This window comes from Capsicum annuum, chromosome 7, assembly GCF_002878395.1.
Source record: "Capsicum annuum cultivar UCD-10X-F1 chromosome 7, UCD10Xv1.1, whole genome shotgun sequence".
NCBI classification, from domain to species: Eukaryota; Viridiplantae; Streptophyta; class Magnoliopsida; order Solanales; family Solanaceae; genus Capsicum; species Capsicum annuum.
The window spans coordinates 105837163-105849330 of record NC_061117.1 but is presented as its reverse complement, the minus strand read 5'-3'; the positions used below and the strand labels follow the sequence as shown (position 1 = coordinate 105849330).

The window sequence follows — 12168 nt, the reverse complement described above, 5'->3', positions numbered from 1 at the left end:
CTTTTTATAAAATAAGGGATTTGAATTAGTATCTAGGATAGGGATATACCTAGAAGCCTTATTGGGTTCACTTGTTGGAAGATAGCTTTATGCTTTTAAATGGATTATTGCATCCCCACTCAATGATGTAGTTGAAATTTTAAGATAGGTAGACGATTAGAAGTCGAGAGACCATGGTCATAATATAAACCCTGCGAATCAATAACTCGATAATCAACTAGACTACAATAAGAATATAGATCTGTAAGATTGTTAAAAGTGCGTCAACCCTGGAATTCTCATCATTATTGTTTACAACCTATGCTTATTGTGCCTTCCTCAAAAATTGTTATTTCTTATTCATTTTCATGTTTTATTCAAAAGTTGACCATCATCTAGATACTTTAAAACACTTAATACAGTTTTGTCAAAAACTAAAGTTTGTTGAATTATAAGTTACAGAGTCCTCGTGAGTACGATATCCGACTATTTTAGTCACTATATTACTTATATAATCATATACACTTGCGTGTACATTAGAACACAACAAGTTTTTTGTGCCATTGTCGGGGACTATTATAATTAGTATTTTTATAAATTTATTGTTTCTTATTATTAGTTTAAGTGTTAAAGACTTGATCTTTATGGATAAATTTTGAAGGATTAGCTAAATATAGGACTGGCGAGAGATAGAGAGTTGGTAGAGCCTTATTTGGAATGAAAACTAGTATTTCAATAGATGTGAAGATCTCATTATCATATTTAGAAGGTTCAAATGGTAAAACAAGGAGATCCAAATGTTATTGATCCAAATATCGAACATGTTCTAGCACTGATGATTCTAGTTTCTCCTGCTCAAGCAGATGACAGACCTATTTAAGAAGTGTCAATCCCACTTACGAACTATGCTACTAATAGAATCCATAAGTCAGAGCTAGGTGGTCAATTTGAATTAAAGAGAAATATGGTACAGTTGTTGAATTCCGTTGGGAAATTTGCTGGATAATCATATGAAGACCCAAAGAAGGACATACAAACCTTCTTAAAAATTAAGATATCTACATTACTGTAAGGGTGTCTACTTATTATGTCATACTGACTCTCTTTCCCTTTTCTTTAATTAGGGAAGCAAAAAGGTGGTTACATGATGAACCACCACTATCCATAAACTCTTGGGATGATCGGGCTCAGAAGTTCCTTATTCTGTTCTTATGATCAGTGAAGACTACATATTTGAGAAGTGAGATTTTGAGTTTCAGGCAGAAAGAAGGAAAAAATCTCTACCAAGCTTGGGAGATATATAAGGGGATGCTAAGAAATTTCCCTTACCACCATCAGTCTAATGATGTTTTTGTTCATACTTTAATAGAGAGGTTGGAGCCAAATACTAAGATTCTTTTTGATTCAGCAAAAGGTGGACAAGCTTTTGACAAAACTTATGATGAATTTTATACACTATTGAATTGGATTTCATAAAGGAATCCTGAATGGCATGCTGACTCAAGAAGTGCTCCTAAGAATGTTGTTGGTGTGTTAAAGGTAGATTAATTCACTGTGTTATCGACACAACTTACTTCAGAACAAAATCAGATAACTAATCAGTTCTATAATATAAAGATAGGGGTTACACATCTGGCAGCAACAACTATACAGTTCAATAGGTGAATGCATTGTGTGAGATTTTTGGAAGCACTAAGCATACAATAGATGCTTGTCCAGTTAATCCAGATTTCATAAATTATATAGGGAATGCTAACCATTAAGAACAATAGAATTATGGTAACACTTATAATCTAAATTGGAGGAATCAACCTAATTTCTCATGGGGTAGAAATGTATCACATAAAGATAATTAGTATAAGAGGCCAGTGCAATAGAATTAATAAGTTCAAATTAATCAAGGCACAACTTAAATAAGAAATTTATAGAAGATGATGAAGCAACTTTTATCTTCTCATGCATAGTTAGCAGCAGATACTAAGAATAAAAAATTAATTACGAAGAATTTGGAGCTACAAATTATTCAGAATGTGAGAGCAAAAAACACTAGACCTCAAGGAGGTTTACCTAGTGATATAGAGCCAAATACAAAGTAGGTAAATACAGTCACAATAATGAGTGGTTTGCATTTAAAGAAGGAAGAATCGGAGCATCTTAGTCCAACAAATATTGATGATGAATCTAAAAAAAATGAGGAGAAAGTGGTCAAAGAAAAAGCTAAGAGTTATGAAACCCAAGTAGAGAAGAAGAATCTACCTCTACCCTTCCCTCAAAGGCTTTGGAAGCACCAAGAGGAGACAAGTTAAATGAAATTTTGGACCTTTAAAGAAAGTTTACGTCAATCTTTCTCTTATTGATATTCTACAATGTGTTCTAAAGTATGCAAAGTATTTAAAGGACGTAGTGGCAAACAAGAATATTTGTACAGAGTATGCTACCGTAGAACTTACTAAGGAGTGTACATATAAGAGACAAAACAAATTTCACTCAAAGATGAATGATCTAGGTAGTTTTATTTTAAAATTCACCATTAGGCAGACCATCAATGCTCTTAGTGTATGTGACTTAAGGGCTATAATTTATCATATGCCCATATCTTGGTTTTGAAAGATGGGTCTTGGGAGTCCCAAACCCACGACCATTAATTAGTAGTTAGCTGATAGGTCCCTTGCTAGGCCTGACAGAATTATCAAAGATATATTAATGCATGTGGGATCACTAATTTTTCTAGTAAACAATATTATTCTTGATTTTGAAGTTGATTTAGTTGTTCTATTTGTTGTGGGGTGTCTATTCCAAGAAATATGGAAGTCAGTTATTTATATAGCTGCAAAAAAGATGACTATGAGAGCACATGACAAAGTTGAGGGTTTTGATGTATACAAGGCACTAAAGTTGACTGTTATATATGAAGAATTGTCTTCTATATCAGTTATAGACCTTGAGTCTAAGCTGAGGCTGTTATTTTCAAAGGATCCACTAGAGCGAGCTTTGATGGGTTATAATCTTTATGGTGATGTAGAGGCAATTTAATTGGTTCAAGTTATGGATTTGGCGGTGATTGAAACTAGAAAGGTGGCTTTTGAGCTGTTGAACAGACCAATTGCCCCAAATACCAAAGCATCTACTAATGATTCCCTAAAATTAGAGCTCGAGGCTCTTCCTCCCTATTTAAAATATGTCTTTCTTTGTGACAATGATACTTTACCTGTGATTTTGTCTATAGTTTTGTCTGATGTACACGTGAGAGAAGCGTTGGTAGTTTTGAAAAAAAGGAAGAAGGCAAATGGATGGAAGATATAGTAAATCATGTGAATTAATGCAAATTTTTAAATGCATAGTATATACATGGAAAAAGGTTATAAGGTAAGTGTGTATCAACTACATTAGTTGGGCTGACTATGGTGACCAATGAAGCTAATGAGTTAATTTCTACTAGCATTGTGACTGGTTGGATGATTTGCATTGATTACCAAAAGCTAAATGAAGCTACCAAAAAGGATTATTATCCTATCCCGTTCTTTGATCAAATTCTTGAAGGTTTGGTAAGAGAAGAATACTATTATTTTCTAGATGGATACTCAGGGTATAAACTATTGAAGTCCTATATGTAAACTATTGGAAAAAAAAGCTAAGCTTATTTTAGGGCTGAGTGTAAAGAAGCTTTTGAGAGGTTGAAGAAGAAATTGACAAAAGCACCCATCTTGATTTCTCCAGACTAGGCATTCCCATTTGAGTTGATATGTGATACCAGTGATGTAGCTGTTGGAGTAGTTTTGGGGTAGTGAAAAGACAAGGTATTTTGTTCTATTTATTATGTAAGTAAAGTCTTAAATGATGCCGAGATGAATTACATAGTTATAGAAAAGAGTTACTAGCACTCGTCTATGTGTTCGACAATTTCAGATCATACTTGGTGGGGACCAAAGAAATTGTTCACAAAGATCATAATGCCATCAAGTATTTATTCTACAAAAAAATGCAAAGCCATAGTTGATCTGGTGGATTCTAATCCTTCAAGAATTTGATCTAGAAGTGCCTGACTAAAAAGAGCGAAGAATAAAGTAAAAAGATCATCTATTAAGGATAGAGAATCGTGATCACATTACTCATGATACACATTGCATCCAAAAAGATTTTTTAAATAAAAAATTCTTGGCACTTGATTTGTGTGAGTTTTCTTAGTATACGGACATGGTAAATTTGTTAGTGTGGGGGGATAACCTTCCTTCATATACAAATCAATAGAGAAAGAAGTTATTATATGATTCTCATTCATACATATGGGATGACCCTTATCTCTTTAAATGGGGTCCTGATGGGATTATGCGGTGATGTGTTTCTAAAGCTGAATCTAAAAAAGTGCTATAAAAGATCCATTCATCTCTTTATGGTGGCCATCATGGGGGTGAACGAACCACTAAAAAGGTGTTACAATTAGGTTTCTTTGGCCAACATTATTCAAATATACAGTTGCTTTTGTGAAGGGGTGTGATCAATGTCAGCGACAAGGTACAATATTAAGACATCATGAGATTACCCTAAACAACATTCTTAAGGTTGAGGTATTTGATGTTTGGGGGATAGATTCTATAGGACCATTTCCACCATCTTATGGAAACTTGTATATCCTAGTGGTGGTCGATTACGTATCTAAGTGGGTAGAAGTTGTCGCCTTCCCTATGAATGACACAAGAGTTGTGATGATATTTGTAAAGAAACATATCTTTTCTCATTTTGGCACACCCAAAGCTATTATCAGTGCTGGAGGTATGCATTTTCTTAACACTTCGATTAAAAATCCCTTGGATAAATATGGTATTAGGCATAAAGTGACCACAACGTACTATCCACAAACCAGTGGCTAAGTAGAAGTCTCTGATCGAGACATCAAGCAGATATTATAGAATACTGTTAATGGCCAGCATATGGATTGGTTGAAAAATCTGGATGATGCACTATGGGCATATAGGAAAAGCCTAAGATGCCCATTGGACCAATGCGTATCGCTTGGTATATGGGAAAGCGTGCCACTTACTTGTGGAGCTTGAGCATAAAGCTTATTCGGCAGTTATAAAACTAAATCTCGATATGAAGACTACTGGTAAAAAGATTTGTTGAAGCTAAATGAACTTGATAATTTTTGTCCTCATGCTAATGAGAATGCAAAACTATACAAAGAAAAAACTAAGAAATGGAATAGCAAGCATATTCTGAGTAGATATATTTATCCAGGAAAACTGGTGTTTCTATTAAATTTGAGTTTGAAGTTTTTTCTTGGTAAGTTGCATTCTAAGTGGTATGGGCCGTTTGAGGTGTTGAGAATAATGCCTCATGGAGCTGTTGAGCTATGGAATAAGGAGGAGACTGAAAGATTCATTGTGAATAAATAGAGAGTGAAGAATTATTGGGAGGATCATAGAGATTTCCACAATGTGTACCTCACCATTGTGGAAGAATGAAATTGAGATAAGTCGTGCCACAAAGTAAACTAAGGCAGTGCATGGGAGGCAACCCATGATTGTAGTGTAATAGTGTAGTTTATTTTTTTTAGTTGTTGAAAAAGTATAAGAAAATAAAAAAAATAAAAAAAAGTGAAAAAATACTAATAGATCTGTCGTGCCATGACCAAAACTAAGGCGCTGAGTGGGAGGAAACCCACTTTTTCTTATGTTGTTTCTTTTAGTTTTTTTAGTATACAAGGATGAGAGAATTTGAGGTGAAAAAGTGAGAATTAGAATCAAACAAATAACATGTAGAAGAAAGATTTCAAGTTTGTCAAAGATGTGTGCAAGTGTGGTACCAAAAAAGAGTAAGAAATAAGGGGTTGAAACTCTAAAATTTTGACTCCAGTGGCTTACGTCGATAACACCACATCGCGGTAGGGTTGAAATTATAAATTTTTTAATTCTAGTATCTCACTGAGAAAATGCCGCGTCGCAGTAAGGGTATTTTTTTTGAAAAATTTTCATTAAATCTTTAGGTTAAACCCGACCCCACCCTAATTGATTAGCTCTCTTTATAAATAACCCTACACCCTTCTATTTTAAACCCTAGTGCACCGCCTTCCCATTCCTTTCAACTATTTCTCTCTTAATTCTTGGACATCAAAGCTTGGAACAAAAATAATCCTTTCCCTCATTTAAGTCCATTCAGGTAAGTGCCTACAATATCTGTCCATGCTTTTTATTTTGATGGCAATTTCAAAATCATTCTAGTGCTTGGGTTGTGACTATGTGAATAGATTGGTTTATATTAAAATGTTTTGATAATTTATGTAGAGTGTGTTTAGCATTATTTGGCATTCCTGTATGTATGATCTTGACCTCTTTACTAATGGGTGAACTTGGTTAATGACCGAGCTTTGGGGTGAATGTTGAATTGGCATCTAATACTAAAATATGATTTATTTATGGAAGAAATTAGGCATATGATGCTCAAACTTGCTTAGCATAGGGAGTGTGCATCACCAAGAAGGGAATTCTGAGTACCTTACTTCGAATCGATTCATAGTTTATGTAGCGACTAAGTATGGGGTGTTCCTGGCTTTTTGATTAAACGAAGTTCTTGTTGACTCAACTTTTTAATGGTGGCCAAATTTTTACATTCGTGTATAGTAGGTTGAATCTTTGTAAACGGGTTTTAAATGTAATGCTATACCAAGTGAGCTTTTGATATGAATACAGGTTGATTAATGTATGAATTTTATTGTGATACACAGGGTTGTACTTGATTCAAATAGATGAGTACATAAAGCACGAGTACAGTCACATGCCTTTGGTTTAATTTATCTTTGAGGTGTTTGTACAGATAAGTTGTAAATGTCAAACAAGGTGGAGTCTGAGTACCCCATTCGTATATATTTGCAACATCGCTAGCAACAAATTGTGGGATATCCTGAACATTTGTCCATACTTAGTATAAGCTAGCACATTAAAAGACTCATGTCTTACTAGTTTGTTGCATGTTCTGACCAACAAGTACTATAGATCATCATCAACAAAAAGGAAAGAAAAAAAGGCTAGGACCTCTAAGCCAACTAATAAGAGAAATAAGTAGACTGACAGGGTACCAAGAACTCTAACAGTCCTTCGTGGTCAGGCATGGAGGTTTGGATATAGGTGGATCACCGAAACTCGTAAAAAGTGGTACTAGAAACACCTTGACACCTAGTACATTTTGAAAGTGTTTATCAACACCAACAAAGAAAACTTACAGTGTGAGTATCCAAGCATGGTTCACTAGTAAGAGTAGTTGCATATGACCTTTGTATTCAACAAGCCCACGGAGTGTAATCTATACCTTGTATGGGAATATTTTGCTAATTGGAACACGAGGGACCCATACCATGAGGTTAAGATCCATAGGAAAGTGGTCACATTTACAATGAAGGACTTAAATGAATTGTTAGGTGTTCTCAAGGCTGATGTGGAACCATTAAAGCAGCTGAACATTACCTCTCCATACACCCATCTCGGACACATATTAGTTCGTACTAGATATGCTACTAGGTGGTCTAAAAAATGAGGCACTAGTCTCCATTTGTCTTTTCCTTATGCCAAAATGAATAGAGATATAAGTATGTAGGGGAAGATCATCCATCATTGCCTTATTCAAGGAAAACATATGACTGATATCACATGTGATAGGGTATGTTTAATTTATGCTCTTATGTGTGATGACAGTGATATCAATATAGGTGCTGTGAGTTTCTCTTCGATGAAAAAGTCATGTTACCATGATGGGCATCGAGATGCATTAGGAGGATTACTGACCAGATTCTTAAGGAGTCATAGGGTTGAGGAAGAAGACTCAGATTACAAGATGGTGGTTGGTATGCGTCCAATTGATGTGGTGAGATTTAGGAGCATAGATGTGGCTTAGGGACGGATCCTCCCTAGGCCTAAGCATCTGGCTCAAAATGATGAGATGACAGCTAGTATTTATGGTTTGCAGGTGCTACAGCTGTGAGTACGGGGAAGACCAACAACTAATGATAAATTTGTATGGTTGAGATGGATTACCCTCTAGCTCACCTTGCCAGGACTTTTTTGCAAATAGGTCAATAATTTGATAAGATTTTTGATGATGATGTGTCTACTGACGAGGAGAGGTAGTTGTATTATTCAAAAATTAAGTCAGAGGACAAAGAACAACCTAATATGGGAGCTGAGGAACATGATATAGATGATGAAGCAATTGATGATGACATGGCTGAGGCCTGATCAAGGAGTAGTACGCCACCTCATTACTTGATCTTATTTGTAAGCACTAGGACAATGCTTTAGTTTAAGTGTGGGTAGTGGTATCTCAGATCTTATTCTCATTCCTTGCACTTTGTTTTGTTTAGATGCTTTTATTTTGGTGGATGTTTTTATTATGTTGAATGGTTTTAGTTTTTCTTTTTGGGTTTCTAACTTAGCCATCCTAACTATTCAAAACAATATTGCCTGTAATAGTTAGTATTTAGTAATGGTTTTCTTATTAGTTTAAAATATTTGTTTTTCCCTCAAGGCAATAGGCAATTCTCATTTTTTCCCTCAAGGAAATTCTCAATAAGTCGTCATAGTTAACTACACTCCCCTATGATAGATAGATGACGATCCTCTTAAGGGTAGTTAGTCTTAGGAAATTAAGGAGTGCTGAGAATTGAATAATGGCTTAAGGAGAAATGCTTTGTGTTGGGCTATTAGGAAAGTGACTTTGAACATATTTATCTTAAAATAGAAGCATGTCTTAAGCTAATAAGGGAGCTAATTTTAGAATCTTAATCTCAATAGGTGTAATTCGGTTTGTTGGCTTAAACTTGAATTTGATAAAGTATGAGATCGGAAACCATAAGGATCTGACTTGAATCTATCATGCACTAAGAGTGAGAGTTTTTGTTTGTATTCTACATGTATAATAATGTCTAGAACTAGCCCGATTTTTTTTGCAAATACAAATAAAGAATGTTGGGTGTAGGAAATGATGTAGGAATTATTGAAGATAGATGAATTTTTAGACCTTATCTACCCACCCTTATGCATATCACTAGTAATCCCCATTGAGCCTATAGCTTGATTTCTTTGGTAACCTCATATGTAGCCTAATCCCTTATTTTATAGACCTTAATTTTATTCAAAGCTCCTAAGCACATTAAAGTAAAATTAATTGAGTCAGTAGTATGAAAAAATAAGAGGAGAAAAGGTAAAAGTATAGCCCCAAAGTAGTGGTTATTGGTGTGAAAAATATTTATGTGTTGCGGTTAGGAGTGAAAAAAGAAAATTTATGCTCAAAATTGATTCTTGTATTAATAGAAAATGCTCCCACCATTTCCATGTTAATGAGCTTAATGATATGGGGTAAAACAAAAGGATTTGTAAAGGTAGTGAAGGTGAAATTTAGTTGCTAGAGACTAATCTTAATTATTCATTGCGATGTATTAAAGCGCTTAGGAAGTTTAGCTACTATTTCCTAAATAGTCCTACTCGTCCCTTCGCCTGCATTACAACAATTAAAGACCTAGTTGATCCTTTATTCAAACCTCTGACTATTTGTGGAGTAGTACACTAAGGGATAGATTATGGTTCATTATCTTTCATGTACGAATTCTTTGTTGAGATCGAGTAATTTAACTCTAATATTCTCAATAAGTTGTATATTGTAAGATTGTGAGTTAATATGTGGAAACTTTCTTGTTGTGAGGGTGCGTATGGATAAACGTCAGGTGAATTATCTTGTTTTTTAGATTGAGTGACTTGATTATGCTTGCCAACAAATTGGAAGTTCACTGTTGAGATAAAGAGGTTTAAAAAGAATTATCCCATGTTCAGAGAAGTGAATTGACACATTTTTAGTTGAAAAGTCATTATTAAAATTATGAGTGCCCAGCACAAGCATTTTTCCTAGGTTGTAAAGTTAATCTTAATTGAGTATAGAGTTGATCGATATTGTTCTAACACAAACAAGGTCTTAAGTGTAGGGTGGTGATCTTAGGCGTATTTATATGTCCAATCACCAATATTCACTCATATTTGGACATGTTCTGTTAGCTAAAATATGTTATTCTTATTATATTTGAGTTTTAATTGTGTTCCTTATCAAATGGACATAATTAGTTTATGCAGGGCTAAATTATGATGAAATTGAATATGATTGGGCACATGAGTGAGAAATTAGCGATGAATGGAGCAATGAGGTTAATTTGTTGATATGAGGATACTGGAACTTGGCTTAGAAAAAAAAAAGAATGAAGCAAGAAAGAAAAAATTGAGAAAGAAAGATCCAGTGACCTATCGTGATTAGACCGCGACACAGTGCATGATAATTCTCTAGTGTAAATATTCCAGTGCTCAATCGCGATAACACCACGCCGCGGTGAGGAATAAATAAATAAATACTAATTTCCAGTTGCTCATGGCGATAGGACCGGGTCGCGGTGGTGGATACTTCTTGAAAATGGCACAATCTAGTAGCTCACCACGATAAGGATGCGTCATAGAGCTAACAGTGGAAATACGAACACAATATCGCGGTGAGATGGAAAAGCAAAAAATAAGACCAACATATAAAAGCAACAAATCAAATAAATAGGAAACACTTTGGAATATGAGCAGTGGTGGAAAAATAAGAAATCTCTCTTTTAGGGTTCTTTGAACTTCTTTATCTCAAGATTTGTACTTTGTATGATTAATTATTTGTTTTTGATGTTGAATTCAACCATGAGTGGCTAAACACACTTGTTCTGAGTTTGGGGCCATGAACATGATTACACTTTGATATTATTTATCGTAGTTTCTTGTTGGATTATCGTATGAATTGCTCTTAATTTCTTGTGCTTGCTATTTTGATGAGTGGCCACTATTAGAATAAACCTATATTCCTATGTGAATTTGAGAGGAGAATTATAGGATAGAATGAAGAGATTAACGAACAAGGTTCACATCCTTTTATAAAATAAGGGATTTGAATTTGTTCTAGGATAGAGATATACCTAGAAGCCTTGTTTGGTTCACGTGCAAAAAGATAGATTTATGTAACTAAATGGATTATTGCATCCCCTCTCAGCGATGTAGTTGCAATATTCAGATAGGTAGAAGATTAGAGGTCGGGAGACCATGATTATACTATAAACCCTGCAAATGAATAACTCGATAATAAACTAGACAACGATAAGAATAGAGATCTATAAGATTGTTAAAAGTTCCTCAACACTGGAATTCTCATCATTATTGTTTAAAACCTCTGCTTACTTTTCCTTTGTCAAAAATTTTATTTCTTATTCATTTACATTTTTTATTCGTAATGTGTCATCATCTTGATACTTCAAAATAAGTAATACAGTTTTGTCAAAAACTAAAGTTTGTTGAATTGCTAGTTACATAGTCTTCGTAGGTATGATTTCTGACTATTTTTGTCACTATATTACTTGTACGATCGCATACACTTGCTTCTGCATTAGAACACAACACTATACACTGGTCCAAGAATCATAATTATTACTCATATCGGTTCCACACCCATAAACCATGCCAATACCATATTTATTAAGATGGGACAATAACCATGTCCATAGGCCTTGTCAATAGTCATATCCCAAAGTCATATCAATAGTCATATCAATAATCCGTTAATCATACTTATAAGCCATATCACTAATCATATCTATAGGTCATATCCTTAAATCATATTTATAAGCCATATCACTAATCATATCTGTAAGCCATATCACTTATATATATGCCATATCATTAATCATATCTATAAGCCGCATCACTAATCATATCTATGAACCATATCATTAATCATATTTATAATCCATATCACATATACATAACCCATCTCATGAATCATATCTATAAGTCATATCACTAATCATATCTATGGGTCATATCATTTATCATATCTATAAACCATATCACGTATATATAGGCTATATTATTAATCATATCTATGAGACATCACTAATCATATCTATGGGTCATATCATTGATCATATCTATAGGCCATATAATTAATCATATCATAGGCGATAGCATTAATCATATCCAAAAGCCATATCAATAGTCATATAGATATAAGATATATTCTAATACCGCATCTCTAAAAGCCACTATAAACTTATGATTCACCTTCTTAAGTCAAATATATATCCCATGAGTCATAAAATGTAAGTCGTAGCTAAGGCAGTGTGGAGTGGTGAAATAC

General features: G+C 34.2%; 1 non-coding gene across 1 annotated transcript; it reads right to left on the bottom strand.

Moving 5' to 3' along the window:
* Positions 1 to 1209: 1209 nt before the first annotated feature.
* Positions 1210 to 1316, bottom strand: LOC124886255. The gene has a single exon (XR_007043341.1). It is a non-coding gene; the product is annotated as a small nucleolar RNA R71 (small nucleolar RNA).
* Positions 1317 to 12168: the final 10852 nt, after the last annotated feature.